Raw genomic sequence first — 18276 nt, 5'->3', positions numbered from 1 at the left:
GTGCCTTCTTAGAGACAGAAGCCTTTGTCTTGAGATGGGGAATAATCAAAAGCTTTTTAATGAGGCTGGCAGTAGAGGTGGGCCACATGATGAAACTTCTATAATGGAAACTGTGGCTGAAATATGTCAGCTAGATTGGGAGGCGGAATGGAAACTAGGGCAATCTGAGGGCAGAGAAATCAAGGGAGGCTATTTTTTCAGCCTAAACTTGAGGCTATAGTGATCAGTCTTACTGGCAATCTGTTCACCTTTGTTTCTGCGGTACCAGATACGCCTGCCCCCACATATGTAATGATGTGGCCAAGCCAATGATATGGACGATGCAGATCTTAAGTCTACTGGAGTTGGACATATCAGAACTGGTAGTAATCAGTACTACAGATCCTCATGCAGGGTAAGTCAGATGGCTCGCCTTCCTCTAGAGCTCAAAGCTATACTAAATGGGATAAAGGTTCCTTTGCAAAAGTTGTTCTTTTGGGGAATTAAATTCCAGTTGTATCATTTGGAAGTGGATTCTAAATCTGGGGGGCGGAAAAGTTGGTATCCTCCCAAGAAGGTCACTTAAAAAAGAATGGTTAACTCTTTAAATGTTACTTTTATCTTGCTGGACTCTCCTTACCTTTTAATGCTTGGACTCTGGCGTCTAGAAAATAAAAAAAGAGAAAGTGAGCCCAGCACCTGAGCCCAAGCTGAAACCCAAGGTGCCCTCCCTCAGAGACTTGAGCATTTGGGTAAATAATGGCATGACCTCCTCCCCAGAACGCTTTGATGTTTGTGTGGTATTTATGTTAATGTTTAAATATTTAAAATGGCTACTACAGCCTTGAAAGAGAAAATTGAACTTAGCCAGTTAAAAACCCATGTGGGTCTCAGGCTATGCCTCCATCTCCTCTCCATTCCTTTTCAGTTTGGTATCGAGTGTGTGCAGACTTCTTCTTTTTTTTTTTTTTTAAACAATACAAGGTGGATGACTTTTTTTTTGAATGTTCCTAACTTATAAACAGACCGCTTTGTTTAAAGACTAACAGAAGCAATGTTAACAATTCTGAGAAGCGATCTCTGTTTATGAAGGATGAATAATTGCAGCTCCAGGCGAGTAGTCATCCTCTGTAAGGCCTGACTGGTGGAGGTCTCTGGGCTGATCTCTATCCAGTAACTCTGTGCCTTATCCCTTTCCTCTTCAGCTGTCTGGGTTTCCGTCTTAAGTTTGCTGCAGCTCTCCGGAATGCCCACATGAATACCACAGGCTCTGGAAGGGAAAAGAAATTAACAGTATTAACTGAATTCATTTTGATGGAGACTTACAGGTAGCTGATGTCATTCATTGGAAACAGCAGCAAACCTGACCATTCCCTTGCCCGTGGGAGTATTGGGTTTTTGAGAATTTTTGTTGGTATATAAATACCTCAATCCTCATTTATGTCATTATTGAAGATTCCATTTCAGTCCACTATATTTTTGGACATTTTCACTAAAAAAAAAAAAAGGAAGAAACCACTTTTAAATAGCATTACATAACTGTGAATATTTAGTATCTCAAAAACTCTGAAAACCTCATTGGGCTGACTTCAGACCTCATATCAGAACAATCAATTTCCTTAAAACTAGAAAAAAAAAAAGATACTACTCATCCATTGAACAATGTGATCCAACGAGGACCTGATCACCCCTTCATGCATTTTTAACCCCTGTTGGCAGTATCTTCTGCTCCCTTTACTCTCTGAGTCATGAGCCTTGTCTCAAAGTTGTTCCTGAAAACTCTCAAGTGACCAGGATTTGCCTTGGGCTCTGAGGGAAATACTTAAGTGAAAAATTTTCAAAAATATTTCCACAGTTTTCACAATAGTGTCATTAAATAAGTAGACACACCTTCTCCAGTGACTAATCCTCTGTACCTTTTTTTGTAATGGAATGATTTTTTTTAAGAATTAACAGCTATGTCTCTCTACTTTGATCCTTCACATGGATATGGAATACTTTGGTATGTGTTACATTTCCTCTTTTATGCTTTCACAATGACTTCAAGTATTAATAGCTATGAGTAACCTTGAATGCATTGGTCAAGAGGGACTATCTCATTCCTTTCTCTAAGGTTAACTGCTCCTGGGCTTCCCTAGCACTTTGATTTCATTTCTGATACATTTGTGAAATTACAATTATTCATTTACCTCCACCAGATCTTGAAATTGGAGTTACTGTGTTTTTTCCTGTCATGCATCTGCTATATACAATCTTGCCCTAGTTAGTACCTGGCATATAGTGGATACTTCATGTTGGTTAAATGGAATGAATTTGCCTTGATTTCTATAGTCAGATAGATTCTGGAGCTTTTTCGGGGATGTGAGTGATCAAAATCAAGTAGGCTTCTCTCTATACTACATTAACCATTTTACCAGTTTTCATAGAAAAATATACACATCAATAAACAAAACATTCATGTAGTTGTTAATTAAAGAAGAAAAATGGGGGCACTGGATATAGGATGACCTCCTGGGAAAGATGAATGAGTTAGGAGTACTATGAGTCCTATTTTTTTTTTTCATTCTTTGACTATCTTAACAGTTTTTCTCAGATTCCTTCCTTTTGAACTACAGCATAACCTGAGCATTAGCGTTGTTTATTTTAACCCCACCCTGGTTGCTATAGTTGATGAGTCACAGAAACCAGAGAAGGGAAAGACCAGTGAAATCATCTGGTTCATCTCCAAATTAGGGAGTGGAGCATTGGGATTTGGGGAAGACTAACTTCTCATTTGAAAAAAGAAAAGGAAAAAAAGTGCAACCAGAGCTGTTTAGAGCAGCCCACCCATCTGTTTGCCTTTTGCTTCTAACACAGTCCTGAGATCCACCCTGTTAGAAAGCAATCAGGAATTCTTATCAAGGGCCCATGGACAACCAGTTGCCAAAGTGTTAAGGAGTCAAACTAAAATCCTGCTGCTTGAGTAATAAAGTCAGATGATGAATCTTTCACTGATTGTTTTAATGGAGTCTTATAGAATTTTAAACTCTGTTTTTAACTAGGTCTTACAAATTTAAGAGCTAGCGAGAGCCTCACTGAAGATCTGGGCTAAAATGCCTAGTCCCCGGGTGCAGAGACTCAGGTGGAGCTGGTGAGCGGTGGCAGGTATGTCAAGGTCAGGAGTGCTGACTCTCAGCCCTTTCCCCCATGTCACAGTATCCTCCCTCACAGTGCTCTCCTCCACCGTCATCTTCTTCCTCTCCTCTCCTTTTTGTCTTCTTTTTTTGCATTGTTGGTTGAAGCAGTGGGAGAGATGATTCAGCGTCTATGTCTGCTCTTCACATCAACCAAGCCTGGCCACCAGGTATCACTGTCCGTTGGCCACAGAGGCAAGTGTGGCAAGACGCCACTTCAGCTCACCTGGAGCTCGTCTGCCAGGCTCCTTCTCTCCTTCTGTTTGCTTCTGTGTTTTTCCAGCTACATAACCTTGATTTCATCTTTGCTTTTTGTCCTTTAAAATTTTTAAAAGATCATAATGTCCTTAGCTCTTCCCTTGATGCCTAGCTTAGTTCTCTCCTAGCTTCCAACATCCTTCTATAGCATCCCTGCACCAGCTTTGGCCTCTTAGGTTGCAAAACCAGCTTCATACTGCTTGCTCTTTGCCAATGTCCCCTTACAAAATGGGGAGGACTCTGAACCTAATCAATGCTGATAGCATCTGAATATGCCCAGCATAATGTCCCGTATCTAGTTACCTAAGTATGTTATCACAGGTTCAGGTTATTAAAAATCTAAAGTCCTTTGCAACATGAGAGAGATTCAACAGTTGCCTGTTAGTTCATTTTATTTTGATAATATCCCAACAGCTTTATTTCACTTTAAACTGATGTTTCTCAGTCACAGCTATGCATTTGAATAACTTAGGGATGAAAAACATGCTGGGGTCTCATGACTCAAAGATCTGAATTAAAACAACTTTATATGAATATATTCAGTTGCACAAGGAGTACACTTCCTAATCTGGACATAAATGGAATGCAGAGAAAGAAGGTGGCCAATTGTATTCAATAAAAAATGATCTATTGATCTCCTTGTAAATAGATGTAATTTTGTTGTTCAAAATATATCCATTTAGAAATCCTGTTGGGTCTGTTTTAATGAATAGATAAGACCTGTTTCTGTTTAGTAACATCCATGTGCTTATATACTTTAATGTGCCTAAATCAGTCATATTTGCATATTAAAGATTGAGTTTTAGAGTTAAAAGATAATTTGAAGATTTTCTAGTCAAAGTGCCTCATTTTGTTTTCCAGGTAAGAAACAGAATCATAGATCCTGGATGATTTGTTCAAGTAAACTCAATTAGGATCAGAACTAGGACCAGAACCTCTTCCTCCTGAGGTTGATGATGATTAGCACAGGACTCAGCAATAGAGAAGAGTCCGGCAAAGTCAGACCTTGAAAGATGACGAGCCTATCATGTGCCCACACTGGGTCAGGTGCTGGAGTTGCAAAGATGAATAGGGAGCTCCCAGTCGGATGGTACAGCTTGATACATAAGCAGTTATGGTGCCCTGAAATAAAATACTACAAGTAAGACAAAGGTTATCTGAATAAAGAAGTCTAATCTACCCTTCCACAAACCTTATGCCACAATATATCTTATTTATTATATCAGTTTGTATAGCAAACCTTTTTATTTCTGTATAGTATATGAACTGTGTAAGCGTTGGCCCTGCATAGGTTGTATTATCATAAATTATGATCAGAAGAATCAAAATCAAATGAAATTTTACTAGATAGTTTTCTCACAGATTGAGTTTTTCACAGAGGGTGCTGTGATATAACTTTTACTCTATTATTTTTTAATTGTATTTTCTTAAATATATTTGAAAAATACCATCAAGAAGATGGAAGTTTTCCCCAAAGCCTGGCACAGACTGTCATAATCTTAATATGTCATAATCATAATCTTCCTTTAAAGAAGGAAGCCCTCTTTTCACTAGCTATATTTATTTTTTCTATGTAAACCATGTTTACAATTAAAGAAGTAACATATATTCATTGTTAACAAAAATCAATTAATATAAAGAAGTGTATAAAATAAAAGGTGAGCATTCTCCTTTACACATATACACCAATCTTCTTCTTTCCCAAGAGCTAGCCAGTATCAGCTTGGTGTATATCCTTCCAATATATGTATACACTTATACACATATGTAAATATAAATATACATATATAACAATATAAATACTCAAAATTAGTATTATTAGTCTAATTGACTTTTTAACTCACAAATCATAAGGTCTTTAAAGTTTAAAAATAGTCAAAACACTCAAAAAAGTATCTAGTAGATATTTAATAAAGATGAAAATGTTCAAGGTGTAGCTATCTCTATGTGTTTTTATACTCACTAAACATTTTATTTTATGATGAATACTGTTTTGAGCAAACTCTTATGACTAAAAGATACATTTTTTATTATAGAATTAAGATCATTCCAGACACTTGGCACCAAATACTTGTATATATGTTGTGCAACATCTGTGGAAAATACTGCTTGAAGGAATGATAGAGGCTGGGAGAATTTGAAATATTTATCCTCTTACTTGCCAAACCATAAAAATGCAGCAAAATGTGCTGAGGTAAGAACTAAGATGCCACTATGATGGCTCAGGAAGCATCCCAATATCTCAGCAATTTAATGTAAGAATCATCACAATAGGGTGGATATTTGTAGCCAAATCTGTTTTTATAATGTTTTATATATTAGTATTGTAACTTAGCATGCAAACAAGACACAGGCTACACTGACATTCTGCTTTCTCTTGTTTTACTCTATATTTTTTAAATTTTTTAGAAAATTTTATTTATTTGGCTGCACCGGATCTTAGTTGACGCATGCAGGATCTTTGATCTTTGCTGCTGCAAGCAGGATCTAGTTCCCTGACTAGGGATTGAACCCAGGCCCCCAGCAGTGGGAGCAGGGAGCTTTAGCCACTGAGTAGGCTAGCTTTAGCCTAGAGTAGGGCCACCAGGGAAGTCCCTACTCTGTATTTTTGAAAACTGTCCGTATTGATCTATTCCAGCTTCAGTTGATAATACAGATATTTTATCATTTTAATTTAGGCTCACTGATAAGCATTTAGGGTATATTAGTCTTTTAACGCTACAATAAAAATCCTTACACACATATGTTGTGATCATATAAGACACACCCTTTTCGGGATAGCTTTCTTGCAGCAAGATCACTCAGTCAAAGTGTATGAACATTTAAAAAATATTTAATTTATTTATTTGGCTGCGTCGGGTCTTAGTTGTGGCATGCGGGATCTTCATTGCTTCATGCGGGATCTTCCGTTGCTGCGTGCAGACTCTTAAGTTGTGGTGTGTGAGCTCAGTAGCTCTGTGGCATGTGGGATCTTAGTTTCTGATCAGGGAATGAATCTGTGTCCCCTGCATTGCAAGGCAGATTCTTAACCACTGGGCCCCCAAGACTTTTTTTTTTTTTTAATTTTAAAATTGTATTTATTTTTGGCCACAGCACCTGAATCAGACCCGTGCCCCCTGCATTGGAAGCACAGAGTCTTAACCACTGGGCCACAAGGGAATTCCCTAGTATGAACATTTTTAATATTGATAGATACTCCTAAATTGTCTTCTCACTGATAACATTTAGGAATTCCTATTTCAGCCATTTCCAGCCACTCTGGATACTAACAGCCCATTAATATTTAACAGGTATGTTTAAGTTTGAATAAGGACAAAGTAATGTGTTTGTGGAGAGAAATACAATAACAGCAGGTACTGGGTAAAAACAGTGTCAGCACAACCAAAGACCTGTCCTCAAGGAGCTCCTGGCTAGTTGCAGAGACCAACAAATAAAAGAATAAGAATACAAAGTGATAGAGAGGAGAGGGACACAAAAATATCAAGAGAAACAGATTAGAGCCAGGTCTACCTGAAGAGCTTGGGAAAGGTTTTCCTTCATGAGAAAATACTTGCTCTGAGGCTTGGGGGGAAAGAAACTCACTATCGAGGAAAGTGGAAAGGGGCATTCCTGGCAGGGAAACAGTCTGAAGAAAGGCCTGTGGAGGCATGAGTGTGATTGGCAGGGGTGCAAAGTGGGAGTGAAGGGAAAGATGTGGGGAGCGAGAAGGATTTCCAGAGAGGGGTCATGTAATCAGAACTATTTCTTGGAAAGCTTTTCTGGATGCCTTGTATAGAATGAGCTGAGACCAAAAGTATATGTTACAACTGGGAAAAAGAGGCATACATTTCCCTGAAAAATATCTCAAATTGTGGTTTGTCCACACCGAAAGCACCTTAATTCAACACAAGTTTCTTGAAGACTTACCATGAGTTCAACAGGGCTAGATGCTGGAAGAACTCAAAAAGCCAATGAAATACCCCCTTTTTTTTTTTTGCAACAGTACAATACATTAGGCACTTTTTAATACTTTGTCTAATCTTTACATTTGTCTTGCAGTATCACAAGTGAGAAAACTGAGGTTGTCAAAGAAGCAGACACAGAATAAGACCCCAGGACTGGGTTCACTCCAAGCCCCATTCTTGTTTACTGACTCATTCTCTCTGATTCTCCTCTTTCTTTCCTTCCTCTTTCCTTCCTTCCCTTTCTCCCTCTCCCTCTTCCTTTCATCTTCCCTCCTCTTCTAATTTTTATCTTCAGCTAAGTTATACAAGAGAATAGTTGTACAAGGCACATATTTATACAAGATTTCTATATAATTCTATGTAAGTTAGTGTTCAGCTTATTTGTTAGTAACAGAGACTGAATGTAAGTACTTTAAGGTACAAATTAATTTTTTTTCTTTCATGTAAAAGAAGTCTGGAGGAAAGCAGTCCAGGATTGAACTCATGGCTTAACAATCATCAGGAAAACAGTCTCCTCTTGACATTTTGCCCTATGCTTTTTTGTTTTCATGCTCAAGGTTTTTGTTCTCCATCTTTTGTGCCTAGTTTCCATCGTCTAGTTTTTCTCAGCGCCCACAGTAACTGCAAGAGCTCCAGATATCACAGCAAGTATTAGGCAAAGGAAGTAGGGAGGAAAGGGGATTTCAGGTAAAAGTTACTAACCAGACCAAACAAACCAAAACACCATGTCAACTGCTGTTTTCTTTTTAAGGAGCTTTTCTTGAAGCTGAAAATTGCAATCTTTTAGCTGAGTATATTGCTGCCCACTTTAAAGAAAAAGGTTGCTAAAGAAAATAATCAGAATGAAGTCAGGAATTTGGATCTTCCGTGACAGCATACACACACACACACACACAGAGAAATTACTCACCCTCATCCACAGTACTCACAATTTCTGCTCCAAGAAGCCAAATATTTTCAGCACTTGCAGCTATTTCTTGTGGAGTTTCACCAATTTATTTCTGAATAACATTCCACTGTTTCTTAATTTTTCAGTTTTAAGTAGCATTTATTATGTTTTAATGAAAAGAGATATTTTACTCCTTACCTATGTTATACACACAAATGATTACATTATTTTTCTCTAATGTTGTTTATAGAATTAAAATTACAGAAACATAACCTGAGCATAACATAATGTGTTATGTTTTCATTATCTTCTCACGGCAACTCCTTTTGGCTGTATGTTAATAACTAACCACCTCCAAATTCAGTTTCTTAAAACAGTCATTTGTTTTGCTTACTCATTTGCAATTTGGACAGAGCTTGGTGGAAGAGGTTTGTCTCTACTCAACTTCAGTTGGCATGGTCCACTTTTTTAAAAAAAATTATTTTAATTGGAGGATAATTGATGGGTTTTGCCATACATTGACATGAATCAGCCATGGGTGAACATGTGTCCCCCCCTTCCACTTCCCTCCCCACCCCATCCCTCTGGGTTGTTCCAGAGCCCCAGCTTTTGAGTGCCCTGCTTCTGGCATGGCCCACTTTTAAGATGGCTTTATGTCAGGTTGGTCCTGCCTGTCAGCCGTAGACTTTGGAACCTCTCCATAGGCTGCTTGTGCTTCCTCATAGAATGGTGACTGGATTCCAAGGCAAATGTCTCAAGTAAACAAAGTAGAAATGCAATCATGATCTAGCCTCAGAAGGCACACAGCATGACTTATGCTGTGTTCTGTTGGTCAAATAATTCACAACAGGTCATGAGATTCAAGGGAACTGGGCATATCCTCCTCCTCTTGAGGGAAAAGTGGTAGAATTGTAGCGGAGCATCTGGGATGGGTCATCTTTGGAGAATATAATATGTGTGTCTTAGTCCATTTGGGCTGCCACAGCAAACTGCCACAAATTCTCATAGCTCTGGAGGTAGGTAAGTCCAAGATCAAGATCTGATGAGGACCCACGTGGCTTTTGGGATTTTAGTTTCCTGAGCTGGGATTTTGAACCCAGACCCTCAGCAGTAACAACAGAGTCCTAACCACCGGACCAACAGGGAATTCCCTGGACTCTTTTATAAAAGTACTAATCTCATATGAGTGTTCTGCTTTCATGACCTATTCACTTCCCAAAAGCCCCATTTCTAAATACTCTCATGTAGAGGGTTAGATTTCAAGATATGAATCATGGATGGGATATAAACATTCAGTTTATAGCATGCTGCAGCAAGTTTTAGTTTTCCCAGAGCTTTTCATTGATAGTTTTCCTTATCATGCTCAATGGAGCTGTTAATTTCTTCTCAGTAACTTAAAACCCCTGTGGTAATTGCTTCCTCCTACTGTTTCCGAGGCACGTGTGCTAGAGCCATTAGTCCCCTTCTCCAAGCTACACTGGTTGCCCTGAATGCCTGCTGCACAGCTCTCATTCCAAGTTCTCTCCTCCCCATCATTCTGGGAATTCTGTTCACTTATTTTTGCATTGAATCCCTTGTTTTCTGAATCCACTGCTTCCTAATTTTGCTTTATTCTCTTGTTCTGGTGAAGTACACCATTCAGAAGTCTCCTGAGATGAGGGTGTATAGTGGGATGAATGGTGGTGCCCTAAAGCTATGTCTACATCCTCAGTCTTAGAATCTGTGAATATTTCCTTGTTGAGAAAAAGAGTCTTTGCAGATATAATTAAGTTACAGATCTGAAGATAAGTTACAGATATGAAGAAAGATTATCCTCAGTTATCTAGACAGCATATTAAAAAGCAGAGACATTACTTTGCCAACAAAGGTCTGTCTAGTCAAGGCTATGGGTTTTCCAGTAGTCATGTTTGGATGTGAGAGTTGGACTACAAAGAAAGCTGAGTACTGAAGAATTGATGCTTTTGAACTGTGGTGTTGGAGAAGACTCTTGAGAGTCCCTTGGACTGCAAGGAGATCCAACCAGTCCATCCTGAAGGAAATCAGTCCTGAATGTTCATCGGAAGAACTGATTTTGAAGCTGAAACTCCAATACTTTGGTCACCTGATGCAAAGAGCTGACTCATTGGAAAAGACCCTGATGCTGAGAAAGATTGAAGGCGGGAAGAGAAGGGGACGACAGAGGATGAGATGGTTGAAGGGCATCACTGACTCAGTGGACATGAGTTTGAGTAAACTCTGGGAGTGGGTGATGGACAGGGAGGCCTGGCATGCTGCAGTCCATGGGGTCGCAAAGAGTCAGACACGACTGAGCAACTGAACTGAACTGAATCTAGATTGATCCTAAATCCAATGAGAAGTGTTCTTCTGAAAGACAGAAGAGGAGAAAACACGGGAAGAGAAAAGAGGGCCTTGAGAAGTAGGAGGAAGAGATTAGAGTGATGCAGCCAGAAGGAATGACTGGAGCCACCAGAAACTGGAAGAGACAAGAGTTCTGCTTTAGAGCCTCTGGAGGGAGTGTGGCCCTGCAGCTACCTCAGTTTCACACTTCTGGCTTCCAGAACTGCAAGAGAGTACTTTTCTGTTCTTTTAAGCCACCAGGCTTGTTGCAATTTGTTCACGGCAGTGTTAGGAAATTAACATAGGGCACGTAGGCATAAACAATATTTTTGAAAAATGTTAATGATGCATGCGTTCTTTTTAAAATTAATTTATTTTTGGTTATGCTAGGTCTTCGTTGCTGTGTGCACGCTTTCTTAGTTGTGGTGAGCTGGGGCTACTCTCTGTTGCGGTGCTCAGACTTCTCATTGCAGTAGCTTCTCTTGTTGTGAAGCATGGACTCCAGGCACATGGGCTTCATTAGCTGTGGTACATGGGATTAGTTGTTCCATCACATTTGTAATCTTCCTACACCAGGGATCTAACTTATGTTGCCTACATTGGCAGGTGGATTCTTATCCACCTGTGCCACCAGGGAAGTCCATTCTTGATTTATAGTTTGCCTGGGTATGGAATTCTAGTTGCAAAATAATGATTTTTTTTTGTATTTATCTTTCCTGATACATTTATAAGTTAGCATTCTTCTCTAATTAAGAACTTCTGCTGTCCACTCCTGTATTTTCTATTTTACTACTATTCAATGTGTATCATCAGTTCCTATCACTATTCAATATGATGCTCAAATAACCCTCAGTTTTAACCAGTGAGAACTCCTTTAAATTGTCTCTTTTGTCTTTTTGATTTTTTACCATCAGTCATTTAGCACAAAGCTCACCATGGATTTTCTCTGTTCCATCTCTGGATCCAGCCATTGCTTTAAGAACTGGTTTATTTACTGGGAATAGTATTTGGAAACTAAGATCTGAGTCTTGAGTATCATGCCAGTCTTGTTCTTACCCTTCATAAATGAGTTGTTTTTTAAATCTCTCTGAAATCTTTTAGGATCTTTCCCCTGGCCCCGCTCAGTGTTCTGAAATTTCACGATAATGTGTCTTAGGTTTGTTTTTCCATTACTTGTGGTTTTTCCAATCTAAAGCCTCATAGCCTTCAGTTCTAGAAAATTGTCTTCAGTTATTTTTTGGTGATGTTCTCCCCTTCATTTTCCCTATTTTTCTTTCTATTACTCTGATATTCTGATATGTGATATATCTGATATCTGAATATTCTGATATTCTGGATATCAGGTTTTCCAAATAGGTATTTTTCCTCTTCTGGCCATGTCTTCAAATATAATACATTATTATATACTGATTGTGTATAACAAGTTTCAAGGTAAGAACAGCTTTATGGTTAGTGAAACTCTAAACCATATAATGTAGAGGACTTAGAGACAGCCTGCTTCTTACTGAAGCAGTGGTGGTGTGTGAGAGAGATGGTGTGATGGAAAAAGCAGTGGATTTAGTTCTGCCACTTACTAGTTTAAGGATTGTGGTGGATTGTATGCAAAAGTGGTTGCCAACAATTCCTTCCACTCATGTAGACATATATCACTCCCTTTATGAAAAGGAAATTATTTCCCCTTCCCTTGAATCTGGGTTATATCACTTCCCTTGATCAATGGGATGCAGGGAAGTTCCACTGTTTCACTTCTGGGCCTGGTAGCTTCCACTTTCAGTCCTTTGAAGGTCAATAACTACTCTGCTGGAAGGAGGCCTTTATGGATCTTCCAGCCTCATTTGAGTCTCCCTAACCACCTCATGCGAAGAGTTGACTCATTGGAAAAGACTCTGATGCTGGGAGGGATTGGGGGCAGGAGGAGAAGAGGATGACAGAGGATGAGATGGCTGGATGGCATCACTGACGATGGACGTGAGTCTGAGTGAACTCCGGGAGTTGGTGATGGACAGGGAGGCCTGGCGTGCTGCGATTCATGGGGTCGCAAAGAGTCGGACACGACTGAGCAACTGAACTGAAACATCGCTAAATAGACCATAGATGAGCTGATTCCATGAACTCTGCCCTTTATAGAATCAGAACAAATACATTTGTTGCTGTTCTAAGTTTCTAATATTTGGAAGTAGGCTTATTTCCTAGTAACGGGAGACTGAAACAGAAATTAGAATGTGGACATGAAGTGTTGCTGAAAGAAAAACCTAAAATATGTGACATGGACTTTACTTCCAGACTGTAACTAGAGAGAAGACTGTTACTGGAGCTTGGAAAAGTGGTAAGGAAATTGCCATGGAAGATTGGAAAAAAGGCAGCCCAGGTTATGTGTTGGCAGAATGTTTAATGTTACTGTTGCCTGTGGTAACACAAGTGATAGAAAATGTGCCTAATGAACTTATGAATCTAGCCAAGGAGATTTCCAGGCAGAATGCTGAAAATGCCAGTGGTGTTCTTTTAGCTGTGTAAAGATAAAGTAAAAAAGAAAAAAAAAAAAGTACTAAGTAAGCATATGTTTGGCTTTTAAGCAGAATTCTAGCCAAAGAAAGATTTGGAAAATAAGAAATGGCCCCAGGATAAAGATCAAATCGTGTGGTTGCAAAATCTTTTTTTTTTTTTTTTTCCAAAAAAATTTATTTATTTTTTATTTCACTGGATCTTTGTTGCTTTGCACAGTCTTTCCCTAGTTTTGACAAGTGGGGGCTTCTTTTTGTTGCAGTGCATGAGCTTTTCATTGCAGTGGCTTCTCTTGTTGCAGAGCACAGGCTTCAATAGTTGTGGTTTGCAGGCTCAGTAGTTGTGGCTCAGGCTCTAGAGTGCAAGCTAAGGAGTTATGGTGCACAGGCTTAGCTGCTCCAGGCATGAAGGATCTTCCCAGAACAGGGATGGAACCCAGATTCCTTGCATTGGCAGGCAGATTCCCATCCACTGCGCCACCAGAAAAGTCCCCTTTTATTTATTTTTAAGATTCCAGAAAGATTTAATGTGGTACTTTGAAGGCCATCTCAGGGCTTCTAAGAATCTTAAGTGCATTGTTCCAGCTTGACAAACTCAGAGAGATCTTTTTTAAAAAGGATAATCAATATGAATAATCAATGTGAATTTTAGAGCATTTGGATGTTAAGCCTCATTAAAATTTACAGAAATTCCTCAAAAGTTTTGAGAAAAATTCCATCGGATATAAATTTTGGAGCACAGAAGGAACCTCAATAAGATGTATAGAAAGCCCACAGAATTTTAAAGATAATTATATTAATGAAAGGACTGCCAGGTTGGACACAGAAACAGTTCAAAAATGAAAAGAAGTTTCTGGGCCTTCGAGTCTCTACTAGCATGACGCAGATTGAGAGAACTACTCGGGAACAAATATGGACCATTCTTAAAGAAAAGGAAAGACATCTCAGAGAGTGGAATCAAGAGGCCAGAAGGCAAAGCCAAAGACCGATCAGATGACAGATTAAAGTGAAGATCAGCAAACTACAGCCCACAAAACCAATCCAGCCTGTTTTAGGGTAGCCCACAAGCTGAGGCCTGGCAGCTCCAGCTTTTGCTTCTTGAGAGCTGGCTGCTGTTACTATCCCGGTGTAGAGGAGGACCTGGCAGATGACAGTCCAAGGGACAGAGAAATCTAGCCTGCTCCCAGACATTCCAACAGCCCCAGTGGAGGCACCAGACAAATGAGTGAAATGCCTTTCCATCTTGCAGCCCCAGTTGAGCAGCCCCACCCAACATTAGAGAAGAGACTAGCTGTCCCCTGAGTCCTGTCCACATTGCAAAATCATGAGCAAACGGTTTTATTTATGTTTGAACCACTAAGTTTTGGTGGTAATTTGTTAAACTGCAATAAGTAACTTGAGTGCATTCTTCCATCTCTGGACTGGGCAGGAGACTTTATTCGGGCTCCAGTTTCTACATCTATAAAAATCAAGGACTGGATAAGTAGCCTGTTATGGCCCCTCTCTGCTCTAACATTCTATTATTGGGTGAATAGTTCTATCGTTTGCTAAGTTTTAGTGAGTGCCTATCACTGCTGCTGCTGTTGCTGCTGCTAAGTCGCTTCAGTCGTGTCCGACTCTGTGCGACCCCACAGACGGCAGCCCACCAGGCTCCCCCGTCCCTGGGATTCTCCAGGCAAGAACACTGGAGTGGGTTGCCATTTCCTTCTCCAATGCATGAAAGTGAAAAGTGAAAGTGAAGTCACTCAGTCGTGTCTGACTCTTAGCAACCCCATGGACTGCAGCCTACCAGGCTCCTCTGTACATGGTATTTTCCAGGCAAAAGTACTGGAGTGGGGTGCCACTGCCTTCTCCATCTTATCACTGCTGCTGCTGCTGCTAAGTCACGTCAGTCATGTCCGACTATGTGCAACCTGATAGATGGCAGCCTACCAGGCTCCCCCATCCCTGGGATTCTCCAGGCAAGAACACTGGAGTGGGTTGCCATTTCCTTCTCCAATGCATGAGAGTGAAAAGTGAAAGTGAAGTCACTCAGTCGTGTCCGACTCAGTGACCCCATGGACTGCAGCCTACCAGGCTCCTCCGTCCATGGGATTTTCCAGCCAAAAGTACTGGAGCTAGCTCGGCACAATTAGTAGTGCTGAAGTACAGCAGATGAAGCGTGAACAAAATAAAGTCAAGGCTTTGGAGGACAATGCACAGCAGCAGAGACATAATCTGAGATTTGTTGTTGTAAACATTCTTCCAACCATGGTGGGAAAGAAAGAAAAAAGGATCTTTGCACAGAGTTTCAAAAGCTCATTTCAACTGGCAGAACTGGCCCCACATTCCTCAGAAAGAGCAATCCATGACCTGCAACAGTTTCCTCTTTATGAAAACACCAATGTGAAGTTCTGCATATGAAGCCGACTCTGGCTATTGAACAGATCTGTATGTTTGGATTTGCTAGATGCCCTAGATAAGCAAAAGCATTCTTTTGGATACTTGGCTCCTAGGTATTCCACATGATTTGAATTAAATCTTATCTTCTGTAGAGTGCCTATCACAGCACAACTGGGAATCAGAGGCTGTGCAACCAGCCGGGAGAACAGAACGGAGACAGAATCCAGCCCACCATTATTGTCAGTCTATGGTCTCCTTCTGTTCCAAAATATTCAGGGAGTAGGCAGAAAAACACAATTTCTGGTTGTAAAGATTTCAGCCTGAATTGAGGAGCTATAAGAGGAGAGTGAAAAAGTTGGCTTAAAGCTCAACATTCAGAAAACTAAGATCATGGCATCTGGTCCCATCATTTCATGGGAAATAGAGAAACAGTGGAAACAGTGTCAGACTTTATTTTTTTGGGCTCCAAAATCACTGCAGATGGTGACTGCAGCCATGAAATTAAAAGACGCTTACTCCTTGGAAGGAAAGTTATGACCAACCTACATAGCATATTCAAAAGCAGAGACATTACTTTGCCAACAAAGGTCCGTCTAGTCAAGGCTATGGTTTTTCCAGTAGTTATGTATGGATGTGAGAGTTGGACTGTGAAGAAAGCTGAGCACCGAAGAATTGATGCTTTTGAACTGTGGTGTTGGAGAAGACTCTTGAGAGTCCCTTGGACTGCAAGGAGATCCAACCAGTCCATCATAAAGGAGATCAGTCCTGGGTGTTCATTGGAAGGACTGATTTTGAAGCTGAAACTCCAATACTTTGTCCACCTCATGCGAAGAGTTGACTCATTTGAAAAGACCCTGATGCTGGGAAGGACTGGGGACAGGAGGAGAAGGGGACGACAGAGGATGAGATGGTTGGAAGGCATCACCAACTCAATGGACATGCTGCTGCTGCTGCTAAGTCACTTCAGTCATGTCCAGCTCTGTGTGACCCCATAGGGACATGAGTTTGGGTAAACTCTGGGAATTGGTGATGGAAAGGGAGGCCTGGCATGCTGCAATTCATGGGGTTGCAAAGAGTCAGACACAACTGAGCGACTGAACTGAACTGAACTGAAAGGTAAATGGGCTTCCCTGATGGTTCAGTGGTAAAGAATCTGCCTGCCAATTAAGGAGAGGCAGGTTTGATCTTTGGGGGGGAAGAACCCCTGGAGAAGGAAATGGCAACCCACTACAGTATTCTTGCTTAAAAATCCCATGAACAGAGGAGCCTGGTGGACTACAGTTCGTGGGGTGGTAAAGAGGCAGACACGACTTAGCAACTGAACGCAAATGTAAATCAGAGATTGTATCAACAGAATTGCTTTGTTTTCTATTTGTCCTTCTGACGGTGTCTATCATGTTTCATTATGAGTGGAAGAAACGGGTAACAGTGAGCTCTGGGCTGAGTGTTTAGAGACCTCATTTGTGGTCTGGACTTACTGTGAGCTTGGCAATGATGTCTTGGCCTCGCCATTTCTTAATTCCCAGGAATGAAATGACGCTCAACTGGAAAGTAAAAACAGACGTTAAGCGAGACAGGAGATTAAAACATAGAAGCATCAGGAGAAAGAGCTACTACGTGAGGTGTGTGAAAGGAAAGAATTCAGAGGTGCAGAGCGAGATTTTTGGGATTCTTAGCAAAACTTTCCAGCTACTTTGAAGTACAGTATTTTCACAATCACACACAAAATCACATTTGAGTGCTTGTTGCCACGGTGGTTCATAGAAGCAGAGAAAAAAAAAGCGAGAAATAGCAAAACTAAGCCAGGGAGCTGAGGTTGAGAGGAAAAAAAAAAAAAAGCCAGTTAGGAAAGAAGGAAGGGAGGAACTTCTTTGTTGGAACTCAAGGTTCAAAGCCACTGGTCCCCACCCAGCCTGGGACTGCCTGCCACGAGGACACGCACAGCTGCCCGACACGCGGGAGGCCCGGCGTCTCGGGAGGTTTGGGGAACGGGCGCCTCCCCGGCCTGGAGGGTGGGATCTTGCTCCTGGCTTTAGCCTCCCACCCACTAACCAACAGCCATAGTGGCTCCCTGTGTACCAGCGTGCCCCAAGGCGGAGGAATCCTTTGCCAGCCAGGACACTGCGGGACTCTTCCTCCCAGCGCTCCTCCCGGGAATGGCTGGTCAGAGGTTAAGCTAATATGTTTGCAGACGGTAACCGAGGACTGGATGCCAACGGCCCAGCTCAGGGGAATCACGATTTATGTTTCTTGGAACTGTTCTTCCTTCCATTGCATCGACGCCTTAAAAAAAAAAAAAAAAAACCAACCTCATAGTCTACTAAAGTCTTGCAACTGTACTGATATGAACCTGAGGCAGGGCTGAGAACTCGACGTGGCGCTGGAGAAGCAGAGAAAGGGAGGAAAAAGAGGCCGCTGATAGGCCTCAGGGAGGTCCCAGCGGCGCTTTACCGGAGGGTACGGCAGTGGGCGCGGGGCCACTCCCACTGGCGCGGCCCAGGGAATGTTCCAGGGCGAGGCGGCCCTGGCCGGCGCGCGGGGCGGGAAGGGTGAGTCACCCCCAAGTCCGGTTTCGAGCAAGGGAAGGCGGGGCAGGGCAGGCCTCCAGTGCACCGCGAGGATGTGGTGACTATAAAAGCCCCACCCAGGCCAGCCGGCTCCGTTCAGATTCTGGGCAAGCTCAAAGCGCACTGCGCCCGGCCCAGGTAAGCGGGACGCCCCGCCCGCCCATCCGCTACAGCCCGAGGCCGCAGAGCTAGCGGGGTGGAGGGGTGGGGTGCGGAGAGGCAGGGAAGGAGTCAGCCTTGCAAAGA

The 18276-nt window shown here is 41.5% G+C and overlaps 1 protein-coding gene and 1 long non-coding RNA gene across 2 annotated transcripts in view; one reads left to right on the top strand and one right to left on the bottom strand.

Moving 5' to 3' along the window:
• Window positions 1-967: 967 nt before the first annotated feature.
• LOC104989178 lies at window positions 968-18042 on the bottom strand. Its single transcript, XR_825344.1, has 3 exons — window positions 17543-18042; window positions 16942-17007; window positions 968-1249 (listed from the first exon to the last, which is right to left on the bottom strand). It is a non-coding gene; the product is annotated as an uncharacterized LOC104989178 (long non-coding RNA).
• Window positions 18043-18079: 37 nt separating this feature from the next.
• The window catches only part of ANXA2 (annexin A2), a 43599-nt gene continuing 43402 nt past the window's right edge, over window positions 18080-18276 (top strand). Inside the window, exon 1 of the mRNA XM_010840775.1 lies at window positions 18080-18168. The gene's annotated coding sequence lies outside the window, so the exon portion shown is untranslated. The remainder of the gene's footprint in view (window positions 18169-18276) is intronic.

The sequence above is a fragment of the Bison bison genome, unplaced genomic scaffold (assembly GCF_000754665.1).
Source record: "Bison bison bison isolate TAMUID 2011002044 unplaced genomic scaffold, Bison_UMD1.0 scf7180017864146, whole genome shotgun sequence".
NCBI lineage: Eukaryota > Metazoa > Chordata > Mammalia > Artiodactyla > Bovidae > Bison > Bison bison.
The sequence above is the reverse complement of the archived record's forward strand: the minus strand, read 5'-3'. Positions and strand labels throughout refer to the sequence as shown.